The following is a 10250-nucleotide window of genomic DNA, read 5'->3' as shown; positions in this document are numbered from 1 at the left end:
TTATCCATTAGGCACAGTGCCTACGATCCATGATACTTTTGGGGGTCCACAAAAATATTTTAATTTTAACTCATTTTAAAACCAAAAGAAAAAATGAGTATAATAATAATAATAAATCCAGCCTAGATTATATCCATCTTTATACCAACGGAGTCATAAAATGTAATTTTAATTTTTTTTTAATGAATAAAGGGGCCCACAAGGCAAAAATGCATAGCACCCATGAAAGCCATAATGCAGCTCTAGGTGCAAGCTGCTCTGCTCCTTAGACCACATGATCTAACCAATGTGATGGTGTTAGACATACTGCTGGTAGAGCAGGGCACCTCATAGAGTATCCGTCAGTCCCAGTAGGAGAGTCGGAGCGCAGACCCCTACAGTTCTGCATCAAGACCACGCCCTCTTTGCTAGAGAGCTACTTTCCGTCTGGAAAGCAGCTCCTGGCATGATACGAAGCCCTAGCAGAGACTGAGTATTTGAGCATGGGACACAGGTGACTATGTGGCCAGAGCTGCCTATTTATCATGAGCTGTGTATTGTCAGAGGTGCCAAGGCAAAATGCTAGTTATAATGCTCCAAGTTATATGATGGAAACGGTTTATTTTGGGTTGGCGCAGGTGGAGGCACAAGTCAATTACATGAAAGGTAACAAGGCAGAACTCCACGTAATTACCTTTTTCAACCTGACAGCCTCCTCCTCAGCTCACAAGTGTGGCCTCAGGGGGGTTCTTTAGGATCAACTGAAGGAGGAATTTGGCCTGGTGCACAGGTAAGTGGAAGCAGCACACGGTACTGGCCGGACATGGACTGTTGCCGCCCCACTCAGGGGCGGCCCTAAAAGACCGTGGTGAAAGGAAATCCTCCTGGCTGGGCGGAGCCGTGAAGAATACTCTCTGAGGTCCACACTGCACAGAGAGAAAAGGGACCTGAGATATGGCAAAACATGACCTCCTGGGCGTGGCTAATGGCTTGGCTCTGCTTTCTGTGGACACCAGAACCAAAACACAGGGCTCACTTTCTTCCGGGCACTCACTGAATCCTGACACCAATCTCACCAGGTGGGTAGTTTTACAGATGAGGAAACTGAGGTACAGAGGTGCTCAATAACTTGCTCCAGGTCTCAAAGCTGGTAACTGGCACGCTGGGGTGTGGACTCGGGCAGTCCAGCTTGAGACCAATTTCTAGTAGAGTAGAATGCATAGCGCCACGCTGGAGTTGGGATGCCTGGGTTTAAGTCCCAGCAATGACACTGATACCTGTGACCTTTGGACAAGCCTCGTCTCCACTCCAGTTCTCTTTTCCTGCTCTAAAACGTAGTGCTGGACTCTGTTATCGATAATGTCTCTTGTTCTGAGTTACTTGATTCTTCTGGGCCTGTTGGAGGTTCAGCGCGGGCTAGGGGCAGGGGTTGCAAATGTGAATACGCCACGGTTCCCCCGGAGCACTCCGGCCCCCTCCGTGAGCCACCTCCATAAAGGCCGCATTCTTCACCTACCTGAGCAATTACGGGTTTGGAGATTTTTGAATAATGATTTCAGCATGTGCTTTGTATAAACAAAGGTTGGGGCAGGGGAGATGGGGGGAATGTGGGCCTGGCACGTGTGCGCAGCTAAAAATAGAAACCTGAAAGTCCGATAATGATGAAGCAGAAACTTAAAACAAGTTTCTTGGAAAATTCCCTCCCCATGCCGCACCGCCCAGGTATCTCCCCCTCTTTGCCTCGTGCAGATGCAGCAGGGGAACTGGGGTGAGGGGCGCGTGTCACAGCACACACTTCCTTCCTGGCGCTGAGGAGGAGGGGACGAGGAGACCCAACCGGGAACAAAACGTCTGTTCAGGAGCCTGATTCAGGCTGACAAGGGCCTTTGAGCTCCCTGAGTGGCATTTACGGTCACAGATATGGAAAAGAAAATAAATCTCCCAGGCCCGGCATCTTGCTTTAATTAATAACATAATCAGGTTTCTGGCCTCGTGGAATGTAAGGATTTCAACACTCAAGGCCCCTCTGGCAGCAGGCAAGAAGCGGGCCTCCTGGCCAAGCAGCCCCCAAAGCAATGGGCTGCCCCCAGGCAGGGCAGGGAGATCAGGGAGGACGGCAGGAGGCGGCTCCCAGGTGTGAGGCAAGGGTTCAGAAGGGGAGAATCGGGGAAGCTGGAAGCACGTTGGCATAATCCCTGGGTTCACTGTACGTTAACTACATCCTGGGCTTTCACCTTTGTTTCCCATTTGATCCCTACAGAACAACCGGGCAGGCTGTTCTCCCCATTTTTCAGATCAGGAAACTGAGACCCAGAGAACTTGGGGTGATTTGCCCAGAGTCACCCAGCTGGAAGGTAGTGGAACTGGGATCTGAACCATCTGAAGCCAGGGCTATCTGAGTCAAGACAGACAGAGAGGATGGGGATAAAGCTCCCTGAGGGACTGAGGGGCTGTGCCTTCCATGTCTCCCCAAGGCCTCAGGTGGGAGGTGGGGATGATGTCCCTTTTAATCAGGATGGCCCACCCTCTGTCTGAGCTGATATAGGGGTCTAAGGTTGTTGTTGTTGGTGGTGGTGGGAGTTGAGAAGTGACGGCTGATTTTAAAAGTGGATCTAGAGAGAGAGGAGTGGTGAGAGAAGCAACAGAATGACTGTCAGGAGCCCTGGGGCTGCGTAGGACACCCAGAGGGCCCTCCAGTGCACACTCTCCAGGGCGCCATGAACCAGGAGCAGAAGGAAGGAGAGAGGCCCCTGCTGGCTGGGAGCTCAGTGATCCTCTGGGTGCTGAGCCAGGCTGGGGGCCTGGGCCTGATTCCTGATGTTCCCTCCCCCTCGTGAGGCCGCTTTAGATGGCCTCCCTGGCTGACAGCCTTGGCTTTCTTTGGAGGCTCCAATGAGTAAATAAACACAGGAAATTGTCAAATCACGACCTGGCCCTGATCTGCCTTTGTCTCCCCTCCCTACTCACGCACTCCATGCTCCAAGTCAGTCAGTCAACGTGCGGGGCCCTTGGTGGCCTGGGTTCACAGAGCTGTCCCAACCGCCAGGAGGGGTCACTCCCCCATCACTGATACTGAAGTCCTCTCCACCTCTCACTGGCTGGGTCAAAAGCCACCTCCTCCAGGACGCCTTCCCTGAGTGTGTCAGCCAGAAGTAATTCTCCCACCTTTGAGCACCCACAACACTTCATCTGTAATTACTGGATACTTCTTACCTTGTAATTGAGTCACTCGTTCCTTTAAAACACTTACGGATACTTGCTTTGTTTCTGGAAGGTTATTCGGCCTGTGTCTCATCTCTTCTTTAAGTTCCTCAAAGGCAGAAGCTGGTTGCAGTTACAATAATAATTATAACAGTATTTTCCAGTTGCCGAATACTCTGTGACCAGGCATACAGCATTTTATGTGACTTATTTTGTTTAATACTCACAAAATCCTGTGAGGTTGGTGTTATTATCTCCATATTTTGTAGACAAAAGAACTGAGGCAAACAGAGGTTAAGCTGTGTAAAGTCACCAGCTGGTAGGTGGTAAAGCCGGAACTTGAACCCAGACAGTCTGATAGCAGAGTCCAAACTCATGACTGCTGGTCTAAATTACGTAAATGTGTGGAGGCGCCTGGCCCGTAGCCGCAGATTCTTGAATGTTGCTTGAATGTGAACTCCCCACAGGGCCCAATACTGGACTTTGACTCACTTGTTTCCAAAGTTCGTAGATTGAATCAATGAAAAAACAGCTGGTGGAATGAACTCATGGTAAGTTTTGGGAGTTTTTCGGGTTATCTACTACTATATAATAAACCACCCTAAAACCTAGTGACTTAAAACAACTGTATATTATTATCTCTCATGGTTCTGTGGATTTGACCAGGGCTTGGCTAAGTGGTTCTGGCTTGTGGTCTCTCCTGGGGTTACAGTCAGATGGCAGCTGATGCTGGAGTCATCTAAAGGCTCGCCTAAGCTGGACACCCAAGATGGCTTCTTCACTAACCTCGGCTGGATGGCTACAGGAGCCAGAGGCTGGTTGGGCATCTCTCTTACCCCTCTCCATGTGGCTAGTTGAGCTTCCTCGTGGCATGGTGGACTCAAGCTAGTCGGACTTCTTACATGGTGCCTGGCTTCATCCAGGGCAAGCATTCCAGGAGGCCCAGGCTGAAGTCTCAGGAGTCCCATGCCATCATTTTGGTGCATTGAGTACGGGGAGGTGTGGTTCATCAGTTCAGAGGGAGGGCATCTTTAGAGACTGGTTACCATGGGAGTTGCACTGAGTCTTGAAGGTCCCAAGGGCCTCAGTCACTCTGGTGCATCTGTGAAGCACGATCTACCCAGGTCCTAGGGTCAAGTGTTAATATGGAGGAAAACTTCTGAATGAGGAGAGCTGACACTTCTCTGGCCCATAATGTCTCAGGCTTCCTCATACTCTCCCAAAGAACTGAAATTTGCCCAAATTTGGGCCCTAGAAATTATGCTTCCTGGTTCTTCCAGAGCCAAATCCCCAAAAGCCAACTCAATTCAAATGGACAAGTCTTTATTGAGCACCTACTATGTGCTCTGCCCTGTGTAGTAATAATTGTAATACTTTTGAGTGTTTGTGCCTGACATTCTTCTATGTAACACAAATTGTTGGATGTAATTCCATAACAATCTATGTGGGAGGTACTTTCATTATCCCCATTTTACAGGTGAGAAAAATGAGTCACAGAGAGGCTAAGTAGCTTGCCCAAGTTCTTATGATTAGCAGGGAAAGTCAGGATATGAACTCAGGTATTTCTGACTTCAGAGCCCATGCTCTTAAGCTCTCTGCCATCCATGCCCTGCTCTATGAGGAAGACGTGAGCCACAGGACATTGTTTCTGCCTTCAAGGAAACTGAGTCTAATTGAGAAAATAAGACTTGAAATACTTTGTTAAATTTTGGTGAACCTTTGTTTAGCAAGCAATTCTGTTCTTTTTCACTGGTCAGTGGAAAGGTGTCTTCCTCTCTGTAGTAATGGTAGGATGTAAATTTCATTTCACAAGAATTTCTCCTGAATTATTGATCAGAACCAGAAGGAAATGTTTGAAGTGAGATGTCATAATTGAAAAACCTTTATCTGGTGGGACAAAAGTGGGTCACTGGTTGTATCCATCAGCATTTGCTACGGAACAAGCCAAACCAAAGTATAGCAGCTTAAAACAGACATGTATTTGTTCAGGATTCTATGGTTTGGCAATTGGGCTGGGATCAGCTGGGCTGTTCTTCTATTGGTCTTGGCTGAGCTCATGCATGTGTCCACAGTCAGCTGACAGATGATAGTCTCACTCACTTGTCTGGTACATGGTTGGCTGTTGGCTGGGGTGACAGAGGAACCGAGCTATGTCTCATCATCCAGCAGGCTCTCTAGGGCTTGTTAACCTGGGTACGGTCACGGGGCTCCCAGGAGCAGCAAGAGAAGGCAATCTCTAATGCCTTTGCTTGCACCACATTTGCTAATGTCCCATTGACCCAAGAAAGTCATATGACCAAGCCCAAATTCAAAAAGTGGAGAAATAGACTCGACCTCTTAATGGTAGGAGTTGCAAAGTCGTGTTGAGAAGGGGCATGAGTATAGGAGGAGAGGAACCTGTGGCTACTCGTGCAGTCTCTCACATTGATTTTCCTGAAGTCAAAAGACACCTGTAGGCAAGTAGAATAACGATACCCCCAAAGAAGTACAGGGCAAGAGGGACTTTGCAGATTAATTGAATTAATCAAATTATCAACTTAAACAATAATCAATAATTATTTAATTCTTAATAATTAAAATTAATATATTAAAAGAAATTATCATGTATTTAAATATCTTTAGATAGGGAGATTATCCTGGATTATTTGGGTGGACCTGATGTCGTCACAGGGTTGTTATAAGTGAAGGATGGGGGCAGAAGAGTCACATCAGAGAAGCAGATGTGATGACAGAGGCAGAGGTCAGAGTGATGCAGTTGCTGGCTTTGAAGATGGAAAAGGACCCTGAACCAAGGAACGTGGGCAGCCTCCAGAAGCCGGAAAAGGCAAGGAGTGGGGTCTCCCTTGGAACCTCCAGCGGGAACTCAGCCCTGCTGATACCTTGATTTTTAGCCCAGTGAGACTTCTGACCTCCAGAACCGTAAGATAATAAATCTGCTTTGTTTAAGCCACTAAATTTGTGGTAATTGGTTACATCATCAATAGGAAACTAATACAACACCTTACAGCCATAAGAGCTTTTTCTCAAGACCAATAATATCGGTTTTGTGATTTGCCAAAAGCAGGCAGTCACATCCTTTTCATTACATACCCCTTAAAATCCTCAAATCCCAGAACATAAATGCTCCCTGGGAAGGCTTTCTTCTTCAAACCCACTCAAGGGGAAGTTGGAAGAAGTGTTTTGACAAATTGCAGATAAAACCAGGGTTAGAAGGAGCAGAGTTGAATGAGTATTGTAAGAAAGGTACCATATTATGTTTATGAGCTGCTTTCCTTAAAGATCTTGATCTTTAAGGACTATTTAACTCTTCACTATTTATTTAATAATTTTGATAACATTCTTTTTTCAAAAGAATAATGGAATATAAAAGGCTTAGACCATTACCAAGTTTCCATCGTTCACCTGCTGGCTGTACATCTTAATTGCCAGCAAAGTCCCTAAGAGGAAATAAGAAGCTTCTCTCTCAATAATGCTGAATCAATAGTGACAGCCGTGTCACACACAATCAACAGAGAACAAAGTGAGATGGCTCGTAATCCTGAATGCGAGTGCATGGAAGGATCCCTCCCACCAGTGGGGGCGCACTGGTAATTCATCATGGTGAAAATTGTGGGTGAGATGGCCTCTTCAGTGAGAATGAGTCCCAGGCTGTCCCCATTGGTGTGACTTCTTATGAACGCACCCCAATTTCTCTGGGAAAGACTTCAGCCAGCAGATCAGAAAGTGGAAGATGCATTTTCTTCAGTTGTGAGTCCACAGAGTACCGGAGAGTCGTAGCCATATCAGGCTCTCTGAGCTGGAAGCAGTTTCACAGCGCAAAGGACCAACCCCTGATTTTCCAGATGGGGAAACTGACGCCTAGAGAGAAGTGACTTGTTCCAGATCAGCCAGCAAGTTGGGGGCAGGACAGGAACTAAACTTATATTTCTTAATTTGTGGGCCAGTCTCTGGGTTGCACTTTAAGGAAAAAAGTGGAGAGGGGAAGGGAGAGAAAAAAGGTAGAAAGAAAGGGATTAGGGGCAAAAACGAAGAAGGAAAAGAGAAAATGCACAATGAGAGTAAAGGAAGCAATGTTCTCTAGACCAGTGGATCCCAGATGCCGTCTGAGGAACAGCTACAACAATGTCATCAAGATAAAAAAAATAAAATATTTCCTAAAACAGAACGTTGGGGAAAAAAAGGCAAGGTTAAAAATAATGGAAAGTAATGTTATAATAAAACAAAACGATGGGCACCAATACCTACCCCATATGTTTGTTGTAAGGACGGAGCGAGATTAAAAAGATGTAAATGTGCCTGTCTGTGAGCTATAAATTCCTATTAAAGAAGAGCCAAACAGGCTGTGTGGCCTCAGGTAGGTCACTTCTCCTCTCTGGGCCTCTGTTTCCTCAACTGGAAAATGAGAGCGTTGAACCGAAGGAGCGACACCGTTCTCCGAGCAGCTGGTGTTGGCAAGAACTGAATTTGTTGGGACCAAAGGGAAAGAAAAAACATGGTGTTTCTGTTCAGGAAACTCCCTCAGTCCATTTCCCCGTCACATTCATCCACTTGAGCAACGGCAGCGGAAGAATGATGCGGAAGATCTGAGCGACAAATCTCTTTGACTTCGTTGTCCAGATGCTCCTGAGTGTGAAGCAGCTGGGTGCACTCCAGTTCTGCAGTGTCCTTGTGCCCCGCCTGCTGTGACGGGCCAAAGCCCTCGAGTCACGAGATGGCACCTCCCGCCGGGCTTCTCAGCAGGTTTGGGCCAGCAGGGCCAGGCTGCGCAGGCAAACTCCATTTCTGGGTCATCAGCGACTCATTTTCAGAAGTCACCCCCTGGGGAGCTTGTTAAAAGGCCGTTGGCATCCCCAGGAGGGGGGCTCAATTTGCCTTTATGAATGAACCGCTCCAGAGAAATCAATGAACATGTCATTCAGGTCAAGAAAACAAATGCGTTTTCTCCTTGGGGCCTGGTACGGGGGCAGCCGAGCCTCCCACGGGCAGGGGGGTTCCGAGAAGCTGCTCTGTCTGGGCCAAGACCTGGCTTTGGGTCAGCACCGCCAGCAGGGCCCTGGCTCCCACTGGGCTCCTGTCCACCTCACCTCCACCTCCTTGTCCCCAACCCTTCCTCGACGGGCCTGTTCCCAAAGACACAGGAGTAAGAGCAGCTTCTCTGGTGTCTTATGTTGAGAAAAATCCTACAGTGAAACCTTTCTTGACTTCTGCATTCCCATCTTTCCTCTTCCTCTTTCACTGATTCAGGGAACATTTTTAAGTACCTACTATGTGCCAGTCACATATATGCTAGGGACACGGACTCAGAGACACATAGACATGGGCCCTGTCCTCAAGGGGCTCACACTGTGCAGTGGCTCCTTCTGTACCAGAATCCTGGAGAAGCTTTTGAAACACACAAATCCCCAAACTACCCACGTGTGACACAGGACATCGGCTCATAATTGTCTACCTTCTCTCTTACGTTTCCCCTGAGACTGTGCTATTCTCAACAAATTTTTATTTTTCAAAAGCTGATCTTTTGCTTCGAAATGTAAAAGGTAGACTTAAAAAAATCCCACCACCTTTACTTCTTACTGACACAACACTCAAAATGTCATGTTTATGGGTTCACAGAGTTTCTGTGACACTGAAAGTTCTTATGAGTCGGCATCTGACAGAGGATTTGAAACCAAGTATTGAGCTCATTGTAGGAAAGTGAAGCAGCGTGTTCTCTGCGGAGAGGTTTCCACTTATCGGAAGATGACGTCCCCCCAAGGGAAGTGAGCCCTGCTGGCGTCTGAGGCGCTGGCTTCCTCACACAGACACCGGGGAGGGAGCTTTTTCTCCCATATGATCATCAAAAGGTGTCTCACCATTAGTCATACTCAATGCACCCAGAATATGACATGGTAAGCATTCAAAAAAGGAAACAATTTTTCCAGATACTTGAGGCCCCGTGGGCACACATTTAGAATTCTAGAGGTAAATTATTGACAACATTAATCAGTTATAAAAAAAAAGTCCTTCTCAAATATAAATATACCTTTAAAGCTAAGAAATGTATTCATCTTTTTTTTCTCAAGGCATATCAAAATTGACTTAAAAAATAATCACTTCAGGCCACCAGACTTTTTGTGATAAATTACCAAGGATTTGTTGTCTCAAAATGGTGAGACACAATATGAGAGTCAGAGAGAAAATCCTGATGGTCTTCGAGTCCCTGGTTCTAACTGTTCTGAGACCTGGTCATATTTCTGCTGAGTTTCACAAGACACCCAGGTATATTAATTTTTTAAATCGCCCTGTTTGGCTAAGCAAGTTTAAGTTGGATTCCTGTGGCTCTTTGCAACTAAAAAGAGCTCTGACTAGCCCAGACCTGAGAGGATTCTGAAACATTCTCTCAGCATAAGTTGGGCTGCTTTTGGCTGCAAGTGACTGAACTAAAACTTAAAGAGATTTTGCACACGAGAACACTCCTCATCTCATGTGACAGGGGTCTGGAGGTTGATTATACAAGGCACAATGACACCATCAGGGACCAGGTGCTTTCCATTTTTGCTATGCCAGCCTCAAGTGTTGGCTTTTGTCCTCAGGCTGGTCTTCTCGTGGTCACAAGATGGCCACCACAGCTACAGTCCTCACATGTCCTCCATGAGCAGGAAGGAGGCTCTCTCCCCACCTATCTTTTTTCTTTGTTAAACCAGAGAGGAAAGTCGTTTCCAGAAGTCACCTCAGCCCACTTCCTCTCAGGTCCCATTGGCTGGAATTGGGTCACATGACCATCTCTAGCTGCAAGGGAGGCTGGGAAAGCGAGTAGCTGGCATTCTTAAAACTCGGAGGTAGAAGCAGGTTGGCTGATGAGGAAAGTGGGAGGGACGGCTGCAGACAGACAAGTGACAGTGTCTGCCACTCTCCCTTTCACTTGTTAATAACCACGCAAGATAAGAAGATGCATACTGGACAAATGACAGTCTTCACGAGTAATGCGATTATTCAAGGCAACGATTCCACACAACGTGGCTGCCCGGGTGTGCCTGGTGGCCGTGGTTTTGGAACTACACACGAGCTCCCTTCTCCCTCTGCTATGAAGC

Source organism: Diceros bicornis, chromosome 13 (genome assembly GCF_020826845.1).
Source record: "Diceros bicornis minor isolate mBicDic1 chromosome 13, mDicBic1.mat.cur, whole genome shotgun sequence".
Taxonomy (NCBI): Eukaryota; Metazoa; Chordata; class Mammalia; order Perissodactyla; family Rhinocerotidae; genus Diceros; species Diceros bicornis.
Note: the sequence above shows the minus strand (reverse complement) of the source record.